Source organism: Notothenia rossii (genome assembly GCF_949606895.1).
Source record: "Notothenia rossii genome assembly, chromosome: 9".
In the NCBI taxonomy this organism is placed as follows: Eukaryota; Metazoa; Chordata; class Actinopteri; order Perciformes; family Nototheniidae; genus Notothenia; species Notothenia rossii.
Window position 1 is genome coordinate 33,397,848 of NC_136907.1, and position 26,522 is coordinate 33,424,369.

At 41.4% G+C, this 26,522-nt stretch overlaps 1 long non-coding RNA gene across 2 annotated transcripts in view; it reads right to left on the reverse strand.

Annotated features, from left to right (window-relative positions):
• Positions 1–8,583: 8,583 nt before the first annotated feature.
• The window catches only part of LOC307018550, a 144,112-nt gene continuing 126,173 nt past the window's right edge, over positions 8,584–26,522 (reverse strand). The window contains exons 3-5 of one of the 2 annotated variants that reach the window (XR_013802431.1): positions 9,111–9,171; positions 8,925–9,028; positions 8,584–8,715 (exon numbers count right to left, since the gene is read on the reverse strand). This is a non-coding gene — a long non-coding RNA (uncharacterized lncRNA). Of the gene's footprint in view, positions 8,716–8,924; positions 9,172–26,522 lie in introns of both variants that reach the window. The other variant, XR_013802432.1, reaches the window with a different exon arrangement.

Consider the following 26,522-nt stretch of genomic DNA (forward strand, 5'->3'; position numbering starts at 1 on the left):
CAGGCACTGAGGATCATTATCCAAACTGAATTTGAAAATAATGTACATTTCTAACAAAGGGTATATACAGTACAAGGCATAAAAGCGTATATAATATAATCACAACATATCAGACACTTAAACAAGTGTCGATGTGTAACCAGAGACTGCAGCCATGTGTTTAAGATGATGAGATGCAGAACATTAACATACTTTATCTGCTCTGCCTCACTATAGGCTTACTCTCTTTCTCTTTAGTTGTGACCTTGACAAATCCTTCACTCAAAAGAGATGACAAGCAAATGAGATTGAGTGTGTGGACGTGTGTGTGTGTGTGTGTGTGCAACAATTAATTTCCTTGCATAGTATATTACATCTAAGTGCTAAGGCGAAGGAGGAAAAAAGCCCTTCATTTGCTGGTAGGAGCTGCCTTCGTTGTTATTTTATTTTTAATTGTACCTTCTGAACCGGAGTGGTGGTTTGTTACTGGACTTCTGTGCTAGTCATGGATTGGCCATAACAAACACCATGTTCGAACATAAGGATGCTCATAAGTGTACGTGGTACCAGAGCACCCTAGGCAGAAGGTCCATGATCGATTTTGTTATCGTATCATCGGACCCGAGGCCGTATATTTGGACACTCGGGTAAAGAGAGGGGCGGAGTTGTCAACTGATCACCATCTGGTGGTGAGTTGGGTCGAGTGGCGGGGGAAGCCTCTGGATAGACCTGGTAAGCCCAAACGTGTAGTTTGGGTGAACTGGGAACGTCTGGAGGAGGCCCAAGTTCAGGAGGCCTTCAACTCACACCTCCGGCGGAGCTTTTCGGGCATTCCTGTGGAGGTTGGGGACATTGAACCAGAGTGGTCGGTGTTCAAAGCCTCTATTGCCGAAGCCGCGGCGGGGAGCTGTGGTCTCAAGGTCCTAGGTGCCTCAAGGGGCGGTAACCCTCGAACCTCCTGGTGGACACCGGTGGTCAGGGAAGCCGTCCGACTGAAGAAGGAGGCCTTCAGGGATTTGTTATCCCGGGGGACTCCCGAGGCAGTTGCAAGGTACCGACAGGCCCGAAGGGCAGCAGCCTCAGCCGTGGCCGAGGCAAAGCAGCGGGTGTGGGAGAAGTTTGGAGAAGACATGGAAAAAGACTTTCGGGCGGCACCAAAGTTGTTCTGGAAAACTGTCCGACACCTCAGGAGGGGGAAGCAGGGAACCATCCAAGCTGTGTACAGTAAGGATGGGACGTTGTTGACCTCAACTGATGGAGTGTTAGGGCGTTGGAAGGAGCACTTTGAGGAACTCCTGAACCCGACAACTCCGCCCTCTATGTTAGAGGCAGAGCTGGAGTATGACGGAGGATCGACACCAATCGCCCGGGGGGAGGTCACTGAGGTCGTCAAACAACTTCACAGTGGCAAAGCCCCGGGGGTGGATGAGATCCGCCCAGAAATGCTGAAGGCTCTGGGTGTTGAGGGACTGTCATGGTTGACACGTCTCATCAACGTTGCGTGGAAGTCGGAAACAGTACCGAAGGAGTGGCAGACCGGGGTGGTGGTTCCCCTTTTCAAAAAGGGGGATCAGAGGGTGTGTGCCAATTACAGAGGGATCACACTACTCAGCCTCCCCGGGAAAGTTTACTCTAAGGTACTCGAAAGGAGGGTCAGGCCGATTGTCGAACCTCAGATTGAGGAGGAACAATGCGGATTCCGTCCTGGTCGTGGAACGACGGATCAGCTTTTTACTCTCGCAAGGATCCTGGAGGGGGCCTGGGAGTACGCTCATCCAGTCTACATGTGTTTTGTAGACTTGGAGAAGGCGTATGACCGAGTTCCCAGGGAGTCACTGTGGGAGGTGCTGCAGGAGTATGGGGTGAGGGGGTCTCTACTCAGGGCCATCCAATCTCTGTACTCCCAAAGCGAGAGCTGTGTCCGGGTCCTCGGCAGTAAGTCAGACCCATTTCAGGTGAGGGTTGGCCTCCGCCAGGGCTGCGCTTTGTCACCAATCCTGTTTGTAATATACATGGATCGGATTTCGAGGCGTAGTCGTGGGGGAGGGGGTCTGCAGTTCGGTGGACTAAGGATTGCACCACTGCTTTTTGCAGATGATGTGGTTCTGATGGCGTCATCGGTCTGCGACCTTCAGCTCTCACTGGATCGGTTCGCAACCGAGTGTGAAGCGGCTGGGATGAGGATCAGCACCTCCAAATCTGAGGCCATGGTTCTCAGCAGGAAACCGATGGACTGTCCACTCCAAGTAGGGAATGAGTCCTTACCCCAAGTGAAGGAGTTCAAGTATCTCGGGGCCTTGTTCTCGAGTGAGGGAACAATGGAGCGTGAGATGGGTCGGAGAATCGGAGCAGCGGGAGCGGTACTGCAGTCTCTTTACCGCACCGTTGTGACAAAAAGGGAGCTGAGCCAGAAGGCAAAGCTCTCTGTCTACCGGGCCATTTTCGTTCCTACCCTCACCTATGGTCATGAAGGATGGGTCATGACCGAAAGAACGAGATCGCGGGTACAAGCGGCCGAGATGGGTTTTCTCCGCAGGGTGGCTGGTGTCTCCCTTAGGGATAAGGTGAGAAGTTCGGTCATCCGGGAGGGACTCGGAGTTGAACCGCTCCTCCTTCGCGTCGAAAGGAGCCAGTTGAGGTGGTTCGGGCACCTAGTTAGGATGCCACCTGGGCGCCTCCCTAGGGAGGTGTTCCAGGCACGTCCAGCTGGGAAGAGACCAAGGGGTAGACCTAGAACCAGATGGAGGGATTATATCTCTTCTCTGGCCTGGGAGCGCCTTGGGATCCCCCAGTCAGAGCTGGTTGATGTGGCCAGGGAAAAGAAAGTTTGGGGCTCTCTGCTGGAACTGCTACCTCCGCGACCCGACCACGGATAAGCGGGAGAAGATGGATGGATGGATTTTACCTTCATTTAACCAGGATAGGTCTCATTGAGATTAAAAATCTATTTTTCAAAAGATCTTATCTTATCTTTGATTGCAGAGGAGGCTCACGTGGCGACTATTAGACGATAGATTGTGACAGCCGCGCAGGTTACTTAAAGGGCCATTCGGATGCAATCTGAGAGATATCAGCCTGGATGTATGCCTCCCCTATTGCCGGGTTTCCTCACTCCAGAGCTATGCAAAACGGGAATGAATATAGTGTCAGGAAGCACACTCCCCCCTCTCCCCCCTCTCCTCCCAGCCAGCAGGATCTCAGCTGAGCAGCCTGCTGGTGCTTTGCATTTCATTACTCTGCAGTCTCCACCTGTGTGTGAGGGGCCATTAACACTGTCATTAGAGGAGGGGGGTGTCACGTTGAGGTCAGAGGTGCTGAGAAAAAAACTGTGCAATTATTCTTCAGTTCGATGTGCTGCACTGAAAACACTGAAACTTTGACTTTAATATTATGACAACAGACTTCACATTACTGTAATAAGCTAAATACAGTTATGTGACATCTGTTGTCATAATACATTTAAGTCAACTTTTCAGTTTTTTCAACAAAAAAAAAGTTTTAAGTGAATGCTGCACGTTTATACATGTGTCATAAAATGTTATTGGCTAGATATGTGTAGATGTAATCCTGTTGCAGACACTGAAGATAGTGGCCTATAACTGGCTTCAACTGTCTGCTAAAGTGATGCTTTTTGTCCTTCAGACAGGTTGAGTGGGTGTTTTCTGCATTATTGTTCCTCATAGCTTTATTACGACATGACAGGACATTGAGGAAAGAGACAGAATGCTTGTGTGGTACCTGATGAGGGAGCAGGGAGAGAAGGAGCAGATGGAGGGGGAGAGCGCAGCGGTAAAATGTTCTGATAGAAAAGAAGAGGACTGTTTCTGTTCTCTCTTCGGATGCATCACTGATGGATTTATATTTCTTTTGTGCCATTGAAGCCTGAAATAATGACTAATGAGCATGGGGGATGCATCCAGTAAACCTACGAAAAGCCAATATATTTGCATCAACTTCAGTTTTTTACATTATTAGAGAGAACATTCTGCTGCCTGTTTCAGAATAAAGTGAACTGGATAGAATGGCAGGACACATTGGGACTCTTGTTAAGCTCAAAAGCTTTCTCTCTCGCGGGTTTACTACAAGGACAGTACCTTTTATATCCGGCTTCTTTACACATACTCTCTTCAGTACAGGTTAGCTCCTCTGAGTGTTTGCGATGCTTGCTAATGTAACCAAAGACCATATTACTTCTAAAACAGTCGGGCATTGTTTCTGATAGGGCAGTGGGTGTAAAGCCAGCCCACATTTCAGATATTACGTCATATCGGCAGCAAATCTGGATCAGCTCCGTTGTTCCCCCGTTTTTAGAGATTTGGGTACGGAGGAAAAGAGAGAAGGTTTGTGAGTTCCCTGGCACACCGGGGACATATATTTATGTATAAAATAAATCAAAAAGTGCATTTTGCATGATAGGTGAACTTTAAAGTCAAAGAGCGGCTGTCAGCTAAAGATTGATATATGTAGATATTGATAAATGTCAAGAAAATATATGAGTCCAATGACTGGGGGATTGCATGTTCTGTCAACATTCAAAATGAAAATAAGAAACAAAAAAACAGTGACAGTGACAACAGCCAACACATCTTTGTTCGTTTATTTTGACTTTACAATTTATAGTAGATCCATTCTCTGTTATTCAACATTGCATTTTATGGGTTACAATATGAAATGTTTCAAGAAGCTAAAATGTATTTTACCCAGTAGGTGTCAGGTTGAATGCCATGGGAAGTCAGTCCACACGAGGTCAAGCAGAAACAAAGCTACCTGCCAAGTAGCCATTGTGCATTTTAAATGTGTACCTGTCAGCAGCATCCTGTGTGAGTCGCTCTCCTGCAGCGCTCAAAACACACACACAAAACCCTGCAATCATAACTTCAAGAAATTCACTGACAAAGAAAAGCATCAACCACAAAGAGGAGTGAACATTACACAGGAAGTGTTGTTTCCTCTGAGCTGTCAATAATAATTGATTTGTTTTTACAGAATCATTTTGCAAGTTATCTGAGCCGTAGAACCATTACATATTCAAATCAGAAATCAAATGCTAGTAATATACCGTATATCCAAAAAGAAGCTCAGACAATGACTTTAGTAGAACAGCATTTGTTTGACAATAGTACAGCAGCAAAACAATTGAAATACATTTTCATCAATAGCCACCCTTAAAAAAAAGAAATATCCACTCATTAAAATATAGTTTATAGCGGAGCTACATGTTATCTCAATGTAGGTCAAATAAATACCTGAGCATGGAGGAATCATTCCTGGCATTTGTATTTTTGCACACAGATAGCAATTAAAGCTAAATGCCACATGCTCACTTCTCAAATCAGAAGATATTGGGCCCATGTTTAGATCTCCCACTTCACTTCACCATCTTTTAGTCCAACTAACTGTTATTCTACGGACAAAATGTATATTATTCCGCCGACTTATTTTGCTGCGCTTCTCGTCCCGCATTGAACATCGCAGAAACTCCGTTCGAACATCAAAACGTTCAGCTCGGTCGGGAATCGATTGCTATTACTTTTCTCATTCATAACTTTCATAATTCCAGAGATACATCCCATAATACATCACATTTTTAACCATTGAAGTCAATGGAGAAATTCTTCAACTTCAACAAATCTTCATGCGACTTCAACCGCTAACTGTTCATTCATACTTTCACTCAGAAACCTCATTCTAACTTTAAAATGTTACACGTCTTTCTGACATTATTCGTGTAAAACAACTTTAAAATCTAATTCTTACTTTTAGAGATATTAAACATTGTTCAGAGCTTGTTTTAGAGGTTTTCTTCAGATTTTAACATTAACGAGAGTGCGTGATGTCACAGCTAGAGGGTAGAACATATTGAAATTTGCCTTCATATTTTTTTTTAAAACTGCCATAATTCCCAAACCCTACATTCCTGAGACATACTTTTTCATGACAAACGTAGGAAAACATCTCGTAGCTTGAAAAATGACAAATAATTAAGCAAAGATAATTAAACAAAATGCCTCCCAACACACTCTCACTCCATAATCGTCCAGGAGCGACGTTTGGTCAGGGTCCCGTGGCGTGCAGTTGTGACGCTCCTAGGCTCCTTCAGCTTCATAAAGGGACGCAAATAGCTTTCAACTGATTGCAATGTATTCCCATCTGCGGCGGGATTTGACGCTCATGGAAGCACGGCATTCGTTTGTGTCGGCTGCCCTTAAAGGCAATGTGAGCGTCCATTCCCATTGGATAACGGAGAATTGTACACCCGAAGTAAGTATTCCCCTTACTCTCGATTGATTTTACAGTGATATCTACACAACTCATCCACTAAAAAACACCAGATTATCCTTGTTAATTACACAACATTGATTTGTTTAAATTGTGTGCAATGCTTTTGTATTTTCCCCCTCCGATTCGGAGAAAAAAATATTTTTTCGGAGTAAAGACACTACACTACCCAGAATCCCCAGCTATTGTTTAGGACTACACCATGTGCTCTGTTTGACAAACCCCGTGATTAGTTCTCAAGCTCTGTGATTGGTTGACCTCCAACTGCAAAAAAAAGTTTCGTAAAAGATAAAATCATACTTTATTCAGCAGTGCTTGCTTTACTCTTTGAAAGTCATCAAATGAATGCATTGTAATAAATGGTTCGGCTGCATTAAATATATTATACTGCATTACATATATTACACTGCTATCGATATTGTGTTTCGCAACATGTTCTCTATCTATGGCACATCTCCACTATACTGTGTACATCCCTGGAGGTTTAGGGGATAGGAAAAACTCAAATTTAAAACATATATTTAAAAAATGGGTGAAAATGCTTGTGCCCATAATGGGCAGCATTAATATATACCCACATGACAGCTAAGGTCAGAAGAGCTTTATTTAACAGCTGGTCTTATGTTTGTGACTCCTCCTGTTGTTAATTGATAAGCCTAAAACATGCACTTGTCAAGGTTCAGAGGCAAATTTTGCAAATATGGCAGTAGCCATCGATCATCTTAAGATAAGATATACTTTATTGATCCCAAGTTGGAAACATTTGTGTTACATCAGCATATGTAACAATTGTAAATATGCAGTGGTGTTTATTTGTAAATCATTTAGTATAATCACACAAATTCTGTGTTTTATATTTAATAATTCTGTGTTCTTTATTTATTGATTGTTCAATACCTGACAAGGCCGGAGATGAAATATCTACATACATCTTATAAGAGTATAATACATTATGTATAATATCAGTTAAAATAAGTGCTTTAACATAGTTAACATTGCTGGAGGTATGCACAAATATTGATAGATGTCTTGTAATGCACTATTGAGGAACCTGCGACCCAAGTTTTTCATTAATTGCACACTGATAAAAACGATGTTTTGCTCTAGTAAATAATACTATGATTATTTTTTTAAATTATACAAGAAATTACTAATAATTTTCTTTTACTCAAAATCTCTCCTATTATTTAATGTGTCACTTGAATTTATGGAGTAATTTTGTATCTTCATTTTGATAAGTACATTTAAATCATAGCACCAAGTAAATGTTAACTAAAGTAATGTGTTGACCTACAACCTGTGAAAAGCTAGTAAAATGTACCTGGACCAGCGCCGTATAGATAGAAGAGTTACGACAGCGGAAGTCCAAAAACGGTTATCGTCACGTGGTTCATGCAGACGAGAATCGTTCCCCGGAAGTTCATGGCGGGCAATGTGAATGCATTGATAACAGGAGATAGAACTTCGACTTTTGGTAATTATTAGTGAATAAAGGTTTTGATTTGCAATATTTATACAACAAATCGATATGTGTATGTATTTACATCAATATGTTTTAAAAAATAAAATAGAATTTGCTAATATTAAGTGATAATATTAGGATTAGTGTGAACAACTAGTTTACATGTTAGGCTAACAGTGCCTTGGTTAAAGAGCCTGTTGCTGTTTATTTATAGCTTTGAATTCTTTCAAACCAATATTATCTTCTTAAACTTGTATGGTAGTCAGGAGCATCACTTTCTAATGTTTATTGATATATTTAGAGGGAGGGGATCTAAAGGAATGCTTCAAAATTCAGATTAGATTAATTTCTACCATTTTCTTAAATTCATGGTAGTTTCAGTAATCCCATGGTAATTGAGGACACAAGTTATCTAAATGACTAATGTCATCTTTATGGCTTTCAGAAAGGACAGGAGACCGACAGGTGACTATCAAAGGACTAGCAGCAGCAGCAGCAGCAGCAGCATGATGATGATGTTAAATGTGTTGTTTTAGGAACATCCATTGCAAATACATGGAATTCAATAAACATTGAATAGCATATCATGCAGTTTGTCTGTGCCTTTTCCTCCGTGTTGTTCTGGTTTGCTGTGCTGCCTCCTAGTCGCCACCATGGTTTGCTGTGCTGCCTGGGGATGCTCAAATCGCTCCGAGAAAGGAGTACGAATGTACGGCTTCCCCACTGACACAGAGCGGAGGAAAAAATGGCTGGCTCAAGTCAGCAGGAGCAATTTCACGACCAACAGCAAAAACATATGTGAGGTAATTATATACAAACACTGCATTTGCACTTTTTCACAAAACGAAAACCACACCATTGGGAAAGCTTAATGTTTTGTTTAATACAAAAAAACAGGGAAAGGCTTGAAAAACACAGAGTTGAGACTCAGGGTGCAGGGTGAGGGTCTCAGTGCAGGTATTCAGGCTCCATTGAATCCCCCTCTGGTTCTTGTGCTGAAAGAGGGAGTAACAGACAGGAGAAAGGGTTATACACACCTATATAGCACACCTATTGGATGGGAAATTGCCTTGGGGAGATAAGGTGTGGTCTTTTTTCCCAACTGAAGTTATGGAACTTTATTATTTGTGAGTTTAACAAAGTATGACAAATGACATCATACATCTTTAGAAAATATGAAATAAAAAATTGAAGTGAAATCAACCTCTTCTCTGGAGAACAAACTTTGATTTCTCTGTCTTGTGAGTTTGCAGTCTTGCTCCTCCACCTGTAACATCACTGCCCCTCCACCTGCCATACAGTAGGTTACTAACAAGATTACTTATATAATACAGTGATAGAATACATGTTTAGTATGCTTACTTATATAAAACAGTAGTATTAAACGTACCTTGTGTTTTCATTCTCACTTAAGTCCCTCTCCCTTTGACATCAATCCAAAATCAGCTGAGCTGCAACATAATACAGACAGGTAATAATCAACATAATCACAAGGACACAATATGGCTCTGCTAAAAACACTCACTCTTACACGCACCAAACTTTATATTTATCTAATATTTAACTCCCTCCACCCCCGCATACAATCCCGTTTAGAAGCCCCTCTTCTCTAATTCAGGAGAATTGATAGTTTGAGCTTGTAGAACCCAATTATTTAATCAGGTTTACTTCCTGTTGGGAACAAGACAAACATTTAATGAACTGAGCTTCCTTACTTGTGGTCATACTTTGACCGTAACAAATAAGAATGAATATAAATTCCCATATCAACACTGTAGCTACTGCATATGATAATAAAGCCTTTGAAGCTTACCCCACCCCCTCTGCTTAAAAAGAACATGGCTACTTAAACACTAAATTAAATAGCTAACTCAACCCAATCAGTTTTTAGTAAATACACAGAAAGGTTTACAGTATTGTATGTTAACACTGATTTACATGTTTTGACAGAATGGAGGCAAAGATATCGTGGAAAAAAGACTATGCTGAGTGTCGTGAAGATCCATGTCCCCCATGAAGTGCAGCAAAAGAAGACGCCACACCTCCCAACGTGTCCATCTCCATCGAGGGATCGGCGGTGCTTGATGAGGGTGAACGCCTGCCTTCTGCTCACGGACATCATCCATGCAATGAACACATCAAAGTTGAAATACGCTTCTGTCGTTTGCAAACATCTTTCTTAAACTGAATTTCCTCCACATTTCTCTTGAAAGTCCACATGTTTGCAGAAGCAGTGGTGTAATGTTGAGGTACTTGAGAATGTTCTTTTTGTTGCACTTTATACTCAACTACAAATCAAAGGGAAATATTGTACTTTGTGCTTCACTATCTTATATAGAGTTTATCAAGTATCAGGTTCTGTTTTTTAATTTACAAAAAAATGTAAATATCGTGAGAAATCCTTGAGCTATTACGTTCTCAAGGGTTACTACAATTACTACAGGGTACTTTTTTACATGTAATACTCAAACAGCATTTAGCTAATTATACTTTTACTTAAAGGTCCCATGTCATGCTTTTCCGGTTATTACCCGTCCCCTTGTGTGTTATGAAGATTTTTATGCATGTAAACGGTCTGCAGAGTCAAAACCCTCAAAGTACACCCTGTAGCGAGTAAAACTCTTAACACAGAAAATACCTCCCCAAAACGCCTCGTTGGAGATACGTCATCGTCCATTAATTCTTCCGGGTACCGCATGATGTCATGCGTTACCCGGAACCAAATGGACCAATCCGTGGATCCGTTACATTACGTCCGCGGAGCCGTTACGTTAAGCCCCCGCTGATTGGTCCAAATTGACCAATCCACGGACTTCCTCACACACACACTCAGTGCAGGCAGCTCTGCTGATCTCTCCTCCCTGGCTGCAGGCTGATAACAGACAGTTGGGATTGTGGCGAAATACTCTCTGCAGACCCATTCTCACAGCGTTTATCAACCTTTTTCTTACTCAATATCAAGCCACACTTATTGTTTTTACTTTGGCTGTGACTTTGTGTGTGCTCAGGGTGAGTTTGGCTTTGTTTCGCTGTCGCTAAACAAGGAAACCACACCTCCACGGAGCTCAGCGCGATTCACAACGTCCCGAACAATCAGAGCACACTGTGCTCACAGGGAGGGTGGGGGCTGGAGCTATTGGAGCTACAACGAGCCGTTAAAGGCAGAGAGTGAAATTCAGTGAATACACGTAGTTTACAGAGATGCTGTATGAGAAACCAAAGTGATTTTGGAAAATTGCACAATATAAATCTATTCTAGTCGACCTCAACAATGGAATTATGATTAGTGAAAATGGCCATGACATGGGACCTTTCAGTAACATTTTCATTACCAGACTTTCACTTTTAATCGAGTATTCTTACAGTGTGGTATAAATAGTTTTACTTAAGAAAAGGGCCGGATACTCCTTGGACCTCTGAATGACAGTATATCAATGTGTTTCTGTGCCTCTTTAATTTCACGGATGTATGTGCAGTATTTGTTAAAATCATTGTAAACTGTAGATTAATCATGGCTTGTATCAGACAACAGAACAAAAATAAATATGTTTTTGTTTAGGTCAAAAGGACACCGAGTGGGTACAAATGGTAATTACAGTGCTTTGAGTTATGTATTGTACTTTCTGTGTTGCCGTAGTTATGCAGATCTCGTCTCTTGTATTCAGACGCACGTTTTTACTCTGCATTGTTGTCTAAGAAAACATTATGCCTGTAAGTGTTTCTATGCTGTTGTTTCAACATTGTTAATGAAGAGTATGTTTGAGGGATACATTGTTAAATGGTGGAAATATTGCTGTTAATTCATAGTTGCAACGATGTATGCTAACCGCTAGCCTTTCAATGTAATTTCCCAAAGGGGTTAGCATGAAGCTAACGCATCGTTTATGATATGGTTGTTAACACACGCGTGGAATGTATGATATGTTAAATGATTGCTATGCTTGAAATGAATGTACATTTTCTTGTGTGTCCAGTTGTACAGTTCTTTCTGAGTAAAACTTTAAAACGGAACTTCTAAAGCCGAGTGTTCTTCCTGCTGTCTGTCAGCCCCGCTACGGAAGTGGGGGCAGAATAGTGTCGTTTTAAAAGTGTAAAACAGTTTTATTGAATAAGAATTGCATTTGATGTTACTTAATAATTATATTTAAATATTACCTACATATTTATTAAATGAAAGATAAGAATAGCAAGTAAAAATAACCTGAAAAGCCAAATATTTTTTACTCGAGATTTGTAATAAGATGTAATCTTAAGTAAAATCTACTATACAATAGTAAATAAAATGTACTTACAAAACTGAGTGTGACAGTTAAGTTTACTTAAGTGCCTTTAGTAAAAAAACACTTGTTAACTGTAAGTAGAAGCTATTTGAAATATACATGGTTAAATTTACTTAGGTTTTCTGCGTGCGTTTTGTTACCTCGATGTTCCTAAGTAAATCTTACTCCCCGTTTTTTTCAGTGCATAACTACACCGTTTGTGAATAAGATATGTCAATAAACCTTAGAAAATCTTGAAATCTTGAAAGGGATGTGCAAAATAGTCATTATATACAGTCTTTAATTAACTATTAGTAGAGAATAACGAGTAATTAATATACTTTATAGGGATCCTATTAATATCTAATAATAAAAATAATGACATTCAATAACATGCTTTAACCACCAGGTGTCCCTTTCTATCAGCTGTGCACCTTTATGGTGTGAATACTGTCACGGTTTGAGAAACAAGCAGGACCCAAATGCAGATATAAACTGAAACTTCCTTTATTTCAAGGCTATGATATATATGTACAATGACAAAACAGAACACTCACCGCAGAACTAGTCAGGGAACAAGACGAACCGACCAAGACAGAAAGACAACCCAGAACTTAAATACACACAAGACTAATCACACAACAAGACACAGGTGAGGAGGGAGGAGAAAACACAGGGGCCCAGGTGAACATAATCAGACAATTAGACACACCAGGGAAACTAATGACAAGAGGAAAACACAGGGAAAAGGACCAGACAATAACCCAAAGGAAAACATGACATGGAAAACAGCAAAAACACCCAAACCTACAAAACTATAAACGTGACATAACATGAGAATCGTGACAAATACAGCCTATCTACCAATTGGATCAAATATAAAATTCAGCCGAATTAGTGTTGATCCTGTAAAGAGACGTATTGTGTGAAAAGAAATGTAAGATGTTGTTTAATTGCTGATATATTTATGATCCACGTCACGTTTTCAGTGTTGGCGGCAGTTCCTCATGTTTGTCTAGAAGTCCTCTCATCAAGGCTCTATAAATAGAGAACTACAGCAGATATGTAATATTTAATGCACCCAAACCACGTATTACAATGCCGTTATGTAATGACTTTCAAAGAGAAAATCAAGCACACTCGGAATAAAGTATATATATATTTTTTTTAAAGGTTTTCGGTCTATTTGTTAATGACGATGTGATGTGAGATGTGAGACTGGAATTGCAAAGGGTAAAATAACGTATCTTTAGATACGGATTTTGTTCAACTAATACGTTTGCGCTGTGGACCAACACTATACATTGACGGGGAAGGGGGTAGCAATAAAGATAACACTCTTAAACAGTTACACAACATAACAGAAATAATGTCAATAGCAGCGTCCCTAGCAACCACCTTGGTAACAATGAAAACGTTCTATGGACGCAATTTCCTGAAGTAATCTTCGTAATAACTAGCAAACTAAAGATCATGTACATCCACTGCACACATAAACACATAATCTGAAATAACAACTCATATTTCTCGCATCAAATGACATCAAAACGCATTTTAATGGCCAAACTAACTTTAAAACAGGCATTTTCCACCGAGAATAAAACGAAGTTCGGCCATGTTTTTTTTTTCTGCAGGAAGAAATTTGAAGATCACGTGACATAGACGCCAGCCATTGGAATGAATGGTGAAAAAAAACGGGGTTTGTCAAACAGAGCACAAGGTGTGGTCCTAAATGATAGCTGGGGATTCTGGGTAGTGTTGTGTCTTCTTCCATCCTTTACTCCGAAAAAATATTTGTTTCTCCGAATCGAAGAGGAAAAATACAAAAGCATTGCACACAATTTAAACCAATCAATGTTGTGTAATTAACAAGGATAATCTGGTGTTTTTTAGTCGATGAGTAGTGCAGATATCACTGTAAAATCAATCGATAGTAAGGGGAATACTTACTTCCGGGTGTACAATTCTCCGTTATCCAATGGGAATGGACGCTCACATTGCCTTTAAGGGCAGCCGACACAAACGAATGCCGTGCTTCCATGAGCGTCAAATCCCGCCGCAGATGGGAATACATTGCAATCAGTTGAAAGCTATTTGCGTCCCTTTATGAAGCTGAAGGAGCCTAGGAGCGTCACAACTGCACGCCACGGGACCCTGACCAAACGTCGCTCCTGGACGATTATGGAGTGAGAGTGTGTTGCTTGAGGGCATGAAGTGACAAAAACATTCAACATTCCTCCATTAAAACCCATTGTAATTTCACGCAGATATTTACTCACGGTAGCAGCCGCACACCTTTAGTTAATCTGCCAAAAGGGCCACATTATTAACCCGAAAGTACACAAATATTACATTTCAGATACTCAACTTCCTTGACAGTTTTCACGTTTTGAAATTTCACAGATATCTGTTACGGTTCTTCCACAAAACGTTCACATGTAAGAGGTTCATCTCTCATTCAGAACAATGGAAACCTCTGATCTCTGGACGCCTCGTTAGCTCAAATATAAACACCTGTGTAATGGAACACGATGATGTCATCGCTCAAACTGACATGCTCAGAGCAGCAGACTTCAGATAAAGGTTAATAGTCCTGCCCTCAACAGCTCTACGTCAATTATGGGGTGCCATCATCATATGCCGAAGAGAGAGAGAAGAGAGAGAGAAGAGAGAGAGGGTGATCAAGAGAAGAGAGAGAGTAATGTAATAAAACACGATTTTCTCATAACTTCAGTGAAAATACTCCAAACAGCCCACAACTTCACAGGTTTGGTAACGATGCAGCCATCAACGCATCTAAGCGTATTATGGGGTGTCATCAAATGTCGTTGCCATGGCGACAGACCACTCGCCATGAAACATGATGTGGCTGTAAGTCCAATCGGCACGGTCCAATCGTCCCCCAATCTTCACTTGTATATCACCGGTCCATGCTTCAACAGCTCTACGTCAAATCTGAGATCTCACCATATGCCGCTTCCATGGAAACGCATCCCTCGCCATAAAACATGATGTCGCTATAACTCCTATTAAAATTTTCAAAAAGTGCTCAAACTTCACATGTGTGCTAACAGTCCAGCCGTGAAGACAGTTTTGAGATTTCTTCAATTGCCGTTGCCATGGCAACACAATGCTCGCCTTGAAACACGGTTTTCTCAGAACTTCAGTGAAAATGCTCCAAACGCCCCAAAACTTCACAGGTTTTGTAACGATGCAGCCATCAACGCATCTAAGCGTATTATGGGGTGTCATCGAATGCCGTTGCCATGCCGACAGATCATTCGCCATCAAGTTAGTTCAGAAGTTTGCAGTTCAAATATTCTGCTGCTTTTCCAAGTCTTTTTACTTTATTTTTTTCTCTCATCACACATTCAAGCCCCCAGTGTTCATGTATCATTTCAATCTAAATTATTCACTTTCTTCTTACACATTACATTTCAGCATAGCAGTTTAGCCTCAGCTTTTCAGCATAAAGCATTCCCACTAGCAATTTCTTCAGGAATTGCATTCTCTAGTTTACTCTAAGAGCAGGATTTACTTTCACTTCATGAACACTTCCTGCCATTCCAGCTGCTGTTCTGCAGCAACACCTCAGCTGAGAGCCGTTCACTTCGGCCTACATTTATCCACTGAATTACGTTGGAACACATTCTATCACCCGCACTAATAAGTGTCTGTGCAATTATATTCAAGCATTGTATCTCAGCAACGAGATGCCTGCAGAAGTCAATATCAGAAGAGAGAATATCCAGATATTGAGTTAAACCAACTTCAATTCATCATGCAGGGTGTGTGTGTGTGTGTGTGTGTGTGTGTGTGTGTGTGTGTGTGTGTGTGTGTGTGTGTGTGTGTGTGTGTGTGTGTGTGTGTGTGTGTGTGTGTGTGTTTGTGTTTGTGTTTGTGTTTATGTTTATGTTTATTTGTGTGCCAGCAGATGGGGAGAGAGAGAATTATCTGAATTACCAGTATGGAAATATGAGAAAAATTCCTTGGTCTGAAATCATCTAAATTCTAAAGCCTCCCAAAAGTGAGAGTCTAATTAGGAGATGATAATTAATCACGTGTTGCTGGTTGTTCTAAATAATTGGACTCTAAGTGAAAGTCATGACAGAGTGGGACTAAGCACTTTGTTTGTTATCGATCACTTACATAACTTTATAACCATAGCTAATCCTCAGAGAGGTCTACAGTAAATGGCTGAATATGAGATTTTCCTTCACTCTGTTCTCTGAAGGGTTCCCATTTTTTAGAGCTTGTAGCACTTCCAGGAAAAACAGTCCACTGTGTTTTCTCCCCCCCCCCCATAAACGCGGAGCTTAAAGTGTATGCTAATCATTATGAAATATTAATTAAGCCTCAGCTGAAAAAACAATATGTTGATATCAAATCATCAAATGGAATTTGCTAATTGTGTATTCCCGAACTTCATTATAGAACTCTGCTACAGTAATTCCAACAAAGTTATGCCAGTGCTTCATCCGGTGTAATTATATCGTCAACTGCAGCAAGTCATCTTGTCCACAGTTTCAGTGGCCCTCATGGGGCCGCTCCAAACTCCACTCTGATAACAGCAGGCCTCGTGAATGGTGCCGCTGAGAAATACTGCTGTAGAGCTGCTGGGATACAGAGCAGCTTCCTTACAAGTGTCTGCTTATTCAGAGAAAACTGAAAACTCTAAATATACCCAAAGAAACCACCATCATTATATCTTAGCTGGTCATTATTATGACAATTCATTTAAATGGCAAATAAAGAAGATGTATTGTGCACGAAAGCAATACATTACAATACATGACTGCAGTAGATCTGCATGTAGCTGTAGGTGAATACCAGTATCTAAACCACTGCGTTGAGGTTCACAGCTTTCAAAAGTATCTTGAATGTTCAAATATTGGAATCCCTCTGATTCTGACCAGAAATGTCTTATTGAACGTTGTTGCAGCAACAGTAGGGAGATTTGGGTGAGATGAGCCAATATTTACTTATGTTGACCTTTAGGCAAGGAACAATTTGATTGAAGTCAAATAACAACAACAACCTTAACTTCAGGATGTTTTCTGTCAATCAAAATGAAACTAATACATCTATCACAAAGGGCCATTAAAATATGACTTCTCAAAAAAAAGCTTAACTTAGGGGTAAGTAGATCTGAGTCAAGGGGTAAGTTGAGATTGTGGCAAACCTTAAAATGATTGAACCGATCTAGACCTAAAAGTATAGAAATCGTTCTATCAAGATACTGTTTTAGCTACACAAGACCAGTTACCCTTAGCTGACCTACTGGATCATGTAACAGTGCAAAACTACATTTACATACCATTGTATACTACAGAAACTTAACTGCAGTGCCTCAGTTATGTTGAACCGCTGGCTCGCTTTGCCCCAGCTACTTTTTTCGACAAAAACTGTCTAGTTTATTCCTTCATTCTAATCTTTAGATAAATGATTCACATGGTTTTACACCTTGCTAAATAACCAACATGTATGACATATTTTCAGACCTGGATATTTTTGCTTTGACAGAACAGTTATTAAATCTTTGACAAGCAGAATATGGTTTCTTGTGAAACATTTACCATTTTACCATGTGCTTCTCTCCATCGCAGCCAAATAGAAATGATGGGTGCTTCCTGCATTTATGCTCAAATGACAACAAATGTTCCCTAAATCAGTGATTTTCAACCACCGTGCCGCGGCCGTGGGAAATTATCCAACTTCACTTAATTAGTCCAAAAAAATATTATTTAGTTACTTAATAATTTACCATGGTTATGCGTATGTGCCTGCAATGTAGTAAGTAATGAAATACTCTTCCATGTATACTGACCTGCCCAGTGGGTGGCAGTAGCTCAGTTTAAGACAAGAGAATTAGTGATGCGCACGAGAGGTGTTGGTGACAAGACGTACAGCGATTTATACATATTTGAAAACGAAAAAGACTCTGAACTGGGCCCTGGACAAAAATCTAACCCAGATGATGAGAGTAATATGAGTGGTGGTCAAAAGAAAGCAAAAACAGTGAGCTCAAGAAAATACAGCGAAAGTTATCATTTTTGGATTTACTTTCACCGGGGATCCTGATGCACCGACTCCGTTATGCATGGTGTGAGGAAAGGGATAACAAAAGTGTCATGGTCACAAGCGAGCTTTTCAAGCATGACTGCTATAAAAACAAAAAACAGAGAGGGACTGAGAGCTTCCTGTGTGCCTTTCTTCAGTTCCTGCCACAATATCAGCTTTTTTGTTCCTCTAGTCTAAACACTCCCAGGTTTCACACTGAGTGAGTATAAATACATTGAGAGACTAATGACTAATTGCCATTGTAAATGTGTCATTTTTCAACACTTTTTTGGTGGTGTGATTCAGGATTGTTTTAAAGTAAAACATGTGCCTTGGCTCAAAAAAGGTTGAAAAACACTGCCCTAGATAAAGGGGGCGGGTCATCTTACCCCACTCTCCCCTATCACCTCACAGTTGATACTTGAAATTGATTTCAAATTCTTGCTTTCTAAGATATGTTTTTATAAAAACGAAGTTCCGTTCAAAGGCCATGTTAATTGCAAGAGAAGTGGAATCATCTCATGTCGCTGTCATCCCGAGGATACTAGGCTGTGTTGCAGATGCATGCAGAAATTGCTTGATAGTAAAAATGTTCCCAAAGTGCAAAATATGCCTGCGACTCACAGGTGAATAAGACAGGACTGTGATGTGACAAACCCTCACATATGAGCATTCAGGCAATCACAGAAAAGATCATCTGATCCATCCAATATATCCATGATGTGCGAGAGCTCTTACCCACTGGCAGATGATAGAGGGCCTTTACTGTTATTTGTAGGTTATGGTATGTTATGTTAAGTTATGTTATGTTAGCGATTCATCTGGAAAAGTTCATGCGTAATTTTTTTTTAACGCAAATGAATTACATTACCAAGTTATACCCAATGTTGCTCTCTTAATACCAGCAAGGACGTCTATGGTGAATTGCTCGGCAGTGAAAAGGTAAGATAGTGGAGGAATTGGCACAAGCTGCACGTATACCACTGACTGGAGACCACTGGACATCAGGGAGAAGCATCACTGCCTCTCTGTAACATCACACCCATGACTAATGCTCTGCACTCCTTCTTTAGGTGAGGGGAAAATGGAGGAAAGACATTTTGCTGAACCATGCACCAGTTTGTTGAAGTTGCAGAGGAGAGGGAGCCAGCAGACTGGACTGTAGGAACAGATAGAGCTGCAGTATGATAGAGGCAGAGAGAACATGCCCTGTGTAGCACAGCACACTTCATACAGAGGGGAATCACAGCAGCTTCGTTGATGCTTTAGATCAGGGGTCTCAGACTCAATTTACCTGGGGGCCGCTGGACGTAGAGTCTGGGTAAGTCTGGGCCGCTTCAAATATTCCGCAAAACATTTATTAAAAAATACAACATTAACAGTTATTCAACATCTTCTTAACATGAACTGTTCTTCACAACATAACTATGTACAGTTGCTCTTTCTTACCTACTCCTTGCTGGTAGAGACCTGGCAGCGCTTCCTCTCACACAGCTGAGCCACATTTGGTTTGAGGGAGGAAGCAGTTGAAACCCTCAGTATGTCTTGAAGATGTGCATCAGTAAGTCTGGACCTGTACTTTGACTTATTGAAGTTCATGGTGGAGAAGAGCTGTTCACACATATATGTGCTCCCAAAAAGGCACATGGTCCGCTTGAACATCCTGGAAATCTCAGGGAAGGAGGGGGGCAATTCTCTCATGAACTGTCCAAGCTTGTCTGCTTTCCCATTCACTTCCCTGAACTTGGCTTTGAGCTCAGAATTGCACTGCAGGTCGATGAGCTCTATTTGAAGCACACCAGGGGCATTTTCCACATCAAAGGAGAAGGGGTCTGCAAACATTTGGAAAGTGGCTCTGTGTGTCTTGAAGTCTGCAAACCGCTGATCGAATTCCTCCTGTAGCTTCACAATGGCATCAATATACTTCTCACCACTGAATGCTGTGCCCCTGTCCATGAGAGCCTTGCATGCTGGGAAATGGCAGAGGTTTTTCTGAGGGAGCTGGGCTTTCCATAACATCAGTTTTGTAGAGAATGCTCTGACATTGTCATATGCTGCACTAACAAGCTGGCCCTGGCCCGGCAACTTCTTATTCAGAGCATTCAGCTCCTGCGTGATGTCAACAAGAAAAGCTAAGTCCATGAGCCATTTGGGATCACTCAGCTCGGGAACAGCCATCCCACCCTTCTCCAGCATGAATACTTTCAGTTCTGTTCTCAACTCAAAAAACCTCTACAGGACGTTTCCCCTGCTGAGCCAACGTACCTCTGTGAAGTAGAGCACATCCTCATATTCTGACTCAATTTCCTCCAAAAAGCACGGAACTGGCGGTGCTTTAAGCCCCTGGATCTGATATGGTTGATGCATTTCACAACGACAGACATCACATTGTCAAACTTCAAGCATTTGCTGCAAAGGGCCTGCTGATGGATAATGCAGTGCAGAGCAATAGCCTCCTCCACACCCTCCTCCTCCAGTTTTCTTTGAACAAGTGCCACCAGCCCGTTTTTTCTCCCTGTCATTGATGGCGCTCCGTCCGTCGTAATTCCAACATACCTTTTCCATGGCAGACCGATATCCGCAATGGCATCACACAGTTGCTGAAATATCTCCTGAGCGGTGGTCTGGCCATGCATTGGTTTCACTGTAAGCAACTCCTCTGTCACTTCAAAATTGTCATCAACACCACGGACATACATTGCGAGCTGAGCGGTATCATCAGTGGTGTAGTCTACGTGATACGCTGGTATACGCCGTATACCCACTAGAAAATGCCAGTGATTTCCGTATACCCTCTTAAAAATGAGCGATGATACGTAACAACATCATTTTGTGACTTCGCTTTCACGCTTTCGCCCCCTTCTGTGTTAATACTTTTGGACGTCTGGGGCTTCCGTCGCCTTTGGCCTGTTGCTAAGCAACAGCAACACACTTTGTTCGGCTCTGACAAACCCCACGTTTCTCTAACGTTATCAGAATTTGATCCTTCCATCATTCAAGTTCGCGGAGCGCTAAACAGGAAGCAAACATGAAACGAAAACAGACGAAAATATTTTAATGTTTTCCGAAGTTTTCCCCTATTACCACTACAGAAGAAGAGCCAGGTCAGGCGGCTGTCCTAAAGGTGACAGAGAACGAGCCCGGCGTTACCGCAAATTTACCCGGTAAGTGGAATTAGCATGGTTATCATTAACGTAACAGTAGCTGGAATGTAAGAACAGGCATCCTTGGTTAGAGTGGAGGGACAGAAAGTTAGGTAAATGTCAGCACACATGCAAAGGAAAGCTGATCTAAACAACAGAAATTCATAAAGTCAATGACTATGCAAATGAGAGTTAATTCATGGTCATGTTAAAAGTGCATTTAAAACATTTGCACCATTATATTACTATATGTTAGTTATCAGTAGTTGTCAAATAATTAGCTATTGAAAAAGTGGAACATTTTTCTCCTTTTATCTGCTTTTCATGCATTTGTTAGCCATGATGTAAATATTGCAAGCAGTTTATTAAATACTTTTGAGTAAATCTTGGCTCTTTTCTGCAGATATTATTGGTAAAAACTTGTATTATGCTAATTAGTCATGGTTTTGTTTATTTCCAGGTTGTGCTCTTTGCAGCGCTACAAAATCAACAGGTGTCCTCACAGAACAACGAGTGTCTATGTCTGAGGAGTGGGTGCACTTTAAGATCCAGTCCTCAGATTCAAGCAGATCAACATCTCTGGCCTCTTTGAGAAACAAGATTAGACGACATGAGACGTCCAGAGCACACAAAATAGCCCAGGAGCTCACGGAGAAGGGTGGACAGGATTTAGTTGGACATTTGGTGAGAGCTGTGTCAGAGACAGTGTTTGCAGTAGGCCATATTGAGATTTTGATAAAAATGTCGATTAATTGTTCAACCCTAGAAGATAAGTGGGCTTTTTCCATCGTTGTTCATTCTTTTATTTTTTTATTGTTAATGTCTCTGGCAGTTAAAAGTCACATAAAAATGCTTATAATACATTGACATGTTGATAACACATAACCAGTCTCAAGACTAGTCTATGCATTAGTAGGCCTAAGTGTGATGGTGTTCATGAGGTGTTGCTTCGAGACAGGATGAATACAATTATTACAGTATACCCACTACAAAAAAGTAGACTACACCACTGGGTGTCATTGATGTCTGTGCTCTCATCAAGAGCCACAGAGTATGCACGGAAAAGTTTGGCTTTGTCGCACAGCTGATCATATATGTCACTTGATAAGTCAGAAATGCGCTCAGCCACTGTGTTAGCTGACAGGCTGATGTTGTTGAACTGACCCTTCTTTTCCGGACAGACTATACTTGCAGCCTGCAACATGCATTTTTTTACAAACTCGCCTTCCGTAAACGGCTTTCCCGCTCTAGCAATCATCTCACTCACCACATAGCTAGCTTCGACTGCTAAATCAGCCTCATTGCTTCCTTTCTTGAAGAGATGTTGTTGCTTCCATAGAATGTTTTTTAGCTCTGTGACTTTTTTCTCTCTCTCATCTCCCAGGTATTTTGCATATTCTGCATGTTTAGTTGAGTAGTGGCGTTTGACGTTATACTCCTTGTATACAGCGATTTTCTCTGTGTATATAAGGCACTTTGCGTTTCCCCTGTACTCAACAAAAAAATATTCAGTCTCCCACTTCTCCTGAAATGTTCTGTGGTCATCATCAATTTTTCTTTTCCCTGAAAGTTTTGATGAAGACATGGCAATATATTTTGCTTCCACTCTGTGTCACGTTTGGATCACTCTGGATTGATTCCGCTGCGCGCATTTGATTGACGTGTGACGGAGTTCCCTCGGAGGGGGGAGGGGCGAGGGAACTCCGCTCAGCAGTTCCCTGCCAGCAGCAGCAGCAGCAGCGGGAAAAATAAAATTGAAATATAAAGCGCAAACGTAAACGCGCGGGCCAGATTAACACTATTACATGATATCAACAAAGGGGCCATGAGAAACTGTCTCGCGGGCCAGATGGGCCTGGAGTCTGAGACACCTGCTTTAGTTGAAGAAGTGAGGAAAAACTCCATGCTAATACAGTCGGGCAAAAAAGTATTTATTCAGCCACCAATTGTGCAAGTTCTCCCACTTAAAAAGATGAGAGAGCCCTGTAATTTTCATCCTAGGTATGCCTCAACTATGAGAGACAAAATGAGAAAAAAAAATCCAGAAAATCACATTGTCTGATTTTTAAAGAATTTATTTGCAAATGATGGTGGAAAATAAGTATTTTGTCAATAACAAAAGTTCTTCTCAATACTTTGTTATATATCCCTTGTTGGCAATGACAGAGGTCAAACGTTTTCTGTAAGTCTTCACAAGGTTTTCACACACTGTTGCTGGTATTTTTGGCCCATTCCTCCATGCAGATCTCCTCTAGAGCAGTGATGTTTTGGGGCTGTCGCTGGGCAACACAGACTTTCAACTCCCTCCAAAGATTTTCTATGGGGTTGAGATCTGGAGACTGGCTAGGCCACTCCAGGACCTTGAAATGCTTCTTACGAAGCCACTCCTTCGTTGCCCGGGCGGTGTTTGGGATCATTGTCATGCTGAAAGACCCAGCCACGTTTCATCTTCAATGGCCTTGCTGATGGAAGGAGGTTGTCACTCAAAATCTCACGATACATGGCCCCATTCATTCTTTCCTTTACACGGATCAGTCGTCCTGGTCCCTTTGCAGAAAAAAAGCCCCAAAGCATGATGTTTCCACCCCCATGTTTCACAGTAGGTATGGTGTTCTTTGGATACAACTCAGCATTCTTTCTCCTCCAAACACGTCTAGTTGAGTTTTTACCAAAAAGTTATATTTTGGTTTCATCTGACCATATGACATTGTCCCAATCCTCTTCTGGATCATCTAAATGCTCTCTAGCAAACTTCAGACGGGCCTGGACATGTACTGGCTTAAGCAGGGGGACACGTCTGGCACTGCAGGATTTGAGTCCCTGGCGGCGTAGTGTGTTACTGATGGTAGCCTTTGTTACTTTGGTCCCAGCTCTCTGCAGGTCATTGACTAGGTCCCCCCGGGGGTGAGATCTTGCGTGGAGCCCCAGATCGAGGGAGATTATCAGTGGTCTTGTATGTCTTCCATTTTCTAATAATTGCTCCCACAGTTGATTTCTTCACACCAAGCTGCTTACCTATTGCAGATTCAGTCTTCCCAGCCTGGTGCAGGTCTACAATGTTGTTTCTGGTGTCCTTTGACAGCTCTTTGGTCTTGGCCATAGTGGAGTTTGGAGTGTGACTGTTTGAGGTTTGGACAGGTGTCTTTTATACTGATAACAAGTTCAAACAGGTGCCATTAATACAGTTAACAAGTGGAGGACATAGGAGGCTCTTAAAGAAGAAGTTACAGGTCTGTAAGAGCCAGAAATCTTGTTTGTTTGTTATTGACCAAATACTTATTTTCCACCATAATTTGCAAATAAATTCTTTAAAAATCAGACAATGTGATTTTCTGGATTTTTTTCTCATTTTGTCTCTCATAGTTGAGGTATACCTAGGATGAAAATTACAGGCCTCTCTCATATTTTTAAGTGGAAGAACTTGCACAATTGGTGGCTGACTAAATACTTTTTTGCCCCACTGTAAATCAAATCATGTCATAATAAAGTCAAAACCTTCTGATTTATCTTCCGAGTTTCTCATGCCTTTTTTACAACAACAATACCACACATGTATTTGTTTTATCCCCCCCAAAAAATACAAGTCGTATTTTAAACTTCTAATTAATTCTGATAAATCATGATATAAATATTATTATTGTGATAAACGTGATTAATTGTTTGTTATTAATTGACAAATTGATATTCTATGTTGTGTTATGTCATGTTATGCTATGCTTTGTTACCCTCAATATTAAACCCTGGAATGGCTATTTAATGCACAGACTGAAACGTCTTCAAGTGAATGGCACAATCTGTTTTTCTTCAGGTGAACACGTTCAGTAATTTATAAACTGCTAACAAGCTGTTGACAGTATGTGGTACTGTGGCAGTGACTTTAATTGTTTCAGGGTAATTAGAAGCTATTTTCTTCACACTCACTTGTGTTCTCATTGATTCATTAGCAGTTATGTGCTGCTCTTATGGCTGGGAGCAATTCTACCAAGTGAGATAGTGCTGCAACTTTTAATAACTATAAGGTGAACATGTTCTCATACGAACCAGACCAGAGGCCTGTACTACGAAGCCGGATTTTTTGCTTAGCGAGGTAACTTCAGGGTAAACTCTGGGTTTCCGGTCTTACGACGCTGGTTCTCTTCTCCATGGTCAATTATGCTGAACGGCAAACCTGCTCCGGAGCACCGCCTGCTGACCAATCAGAGCTCAGTGTGCGGAGTTTAACAATAGGGTTGTTTGAGATGAGCTGTGGCTCGCCTCGAAAGTAGACGAGAGTAGCCGATTGCAAATGTGAATGGAAGTGGCGACATAAAACTAAAACAAAACAACGAATCTCAACAAGCCTATCACCCAGCTACAGCCGCAGATGGTACAAGACACGCCCCCAACACGACACGCCCCCACACGACGTGCCCACTTGACACAACAGGCTTGTTTGAGAGGCGTTGCGGCTCGCCTCGAAAATAGACGAGAATAGCCGATCGCAGCCGGGGGAGGTCTCAAAAAGCTCGCCTGAAGTCGGACAGCTCCGAGTCGGCTTCTTCTTCTTCTTCTTCTTCTTCTTCTTCTTCTTCTTCTTCTTCTTCTTCTTCTTCTTCTTCTTCTTCTTCTCTCGGTTTTTTGGCGGATTGCAAACAACTTTAAGGTGCATATCGCCACCTCCGGAGTCGGCTTGACTCGGTTTGCATTTATAAAGAATGCACACATGTGTTTACTCGTTAATGTCAGAGTATGTACTAAGTACTGTAAATACATTTGTTCCTGCTCAAGATTAGATTCAACTTTATTGTTATTGTACATATTACAGGTACTGAGACAACGAATTGCAGTTTAGCTTCCAACCAGGAGTGCAACAAGCAGTAAAGTGAAAAGTAATGTACACAATCTACAGAATAAAATATAGACTGAATTGAATGATGAATAAACAGTGAGGGGTATGAATACACTAGATATACACAGCAGCCTGTGAGCAGTATGAACAGCGTGTATGAATATGCTAAGATACATAAAGTATGAAACGGTAAGCAGTGCAAGTATTGTATAAAATATATGGATATTCATTTCATGATAAACATTGTGGAACAATGATGAAAAATGTGAATGGAAGTGGCGACGTAAAATTGACACAAAACAACAACAAACTTTTGCCGAGCCAATTGGAGAGTTTCATCAGCAGACCTGCGCAGTTGCGATCGTTGTCTTGCTAGTGCGTTTGCATGATGGTTATTCATTTTTGTCCAACTTGCTCCGGAGGCTCGCCTGCATGAGGCGTTGAAATCTCGCGGGACAAAGACGCCCGCAGACTTGATAGCGAGGCGCGGCGAGGCGGCGCAGTTCCTCTCC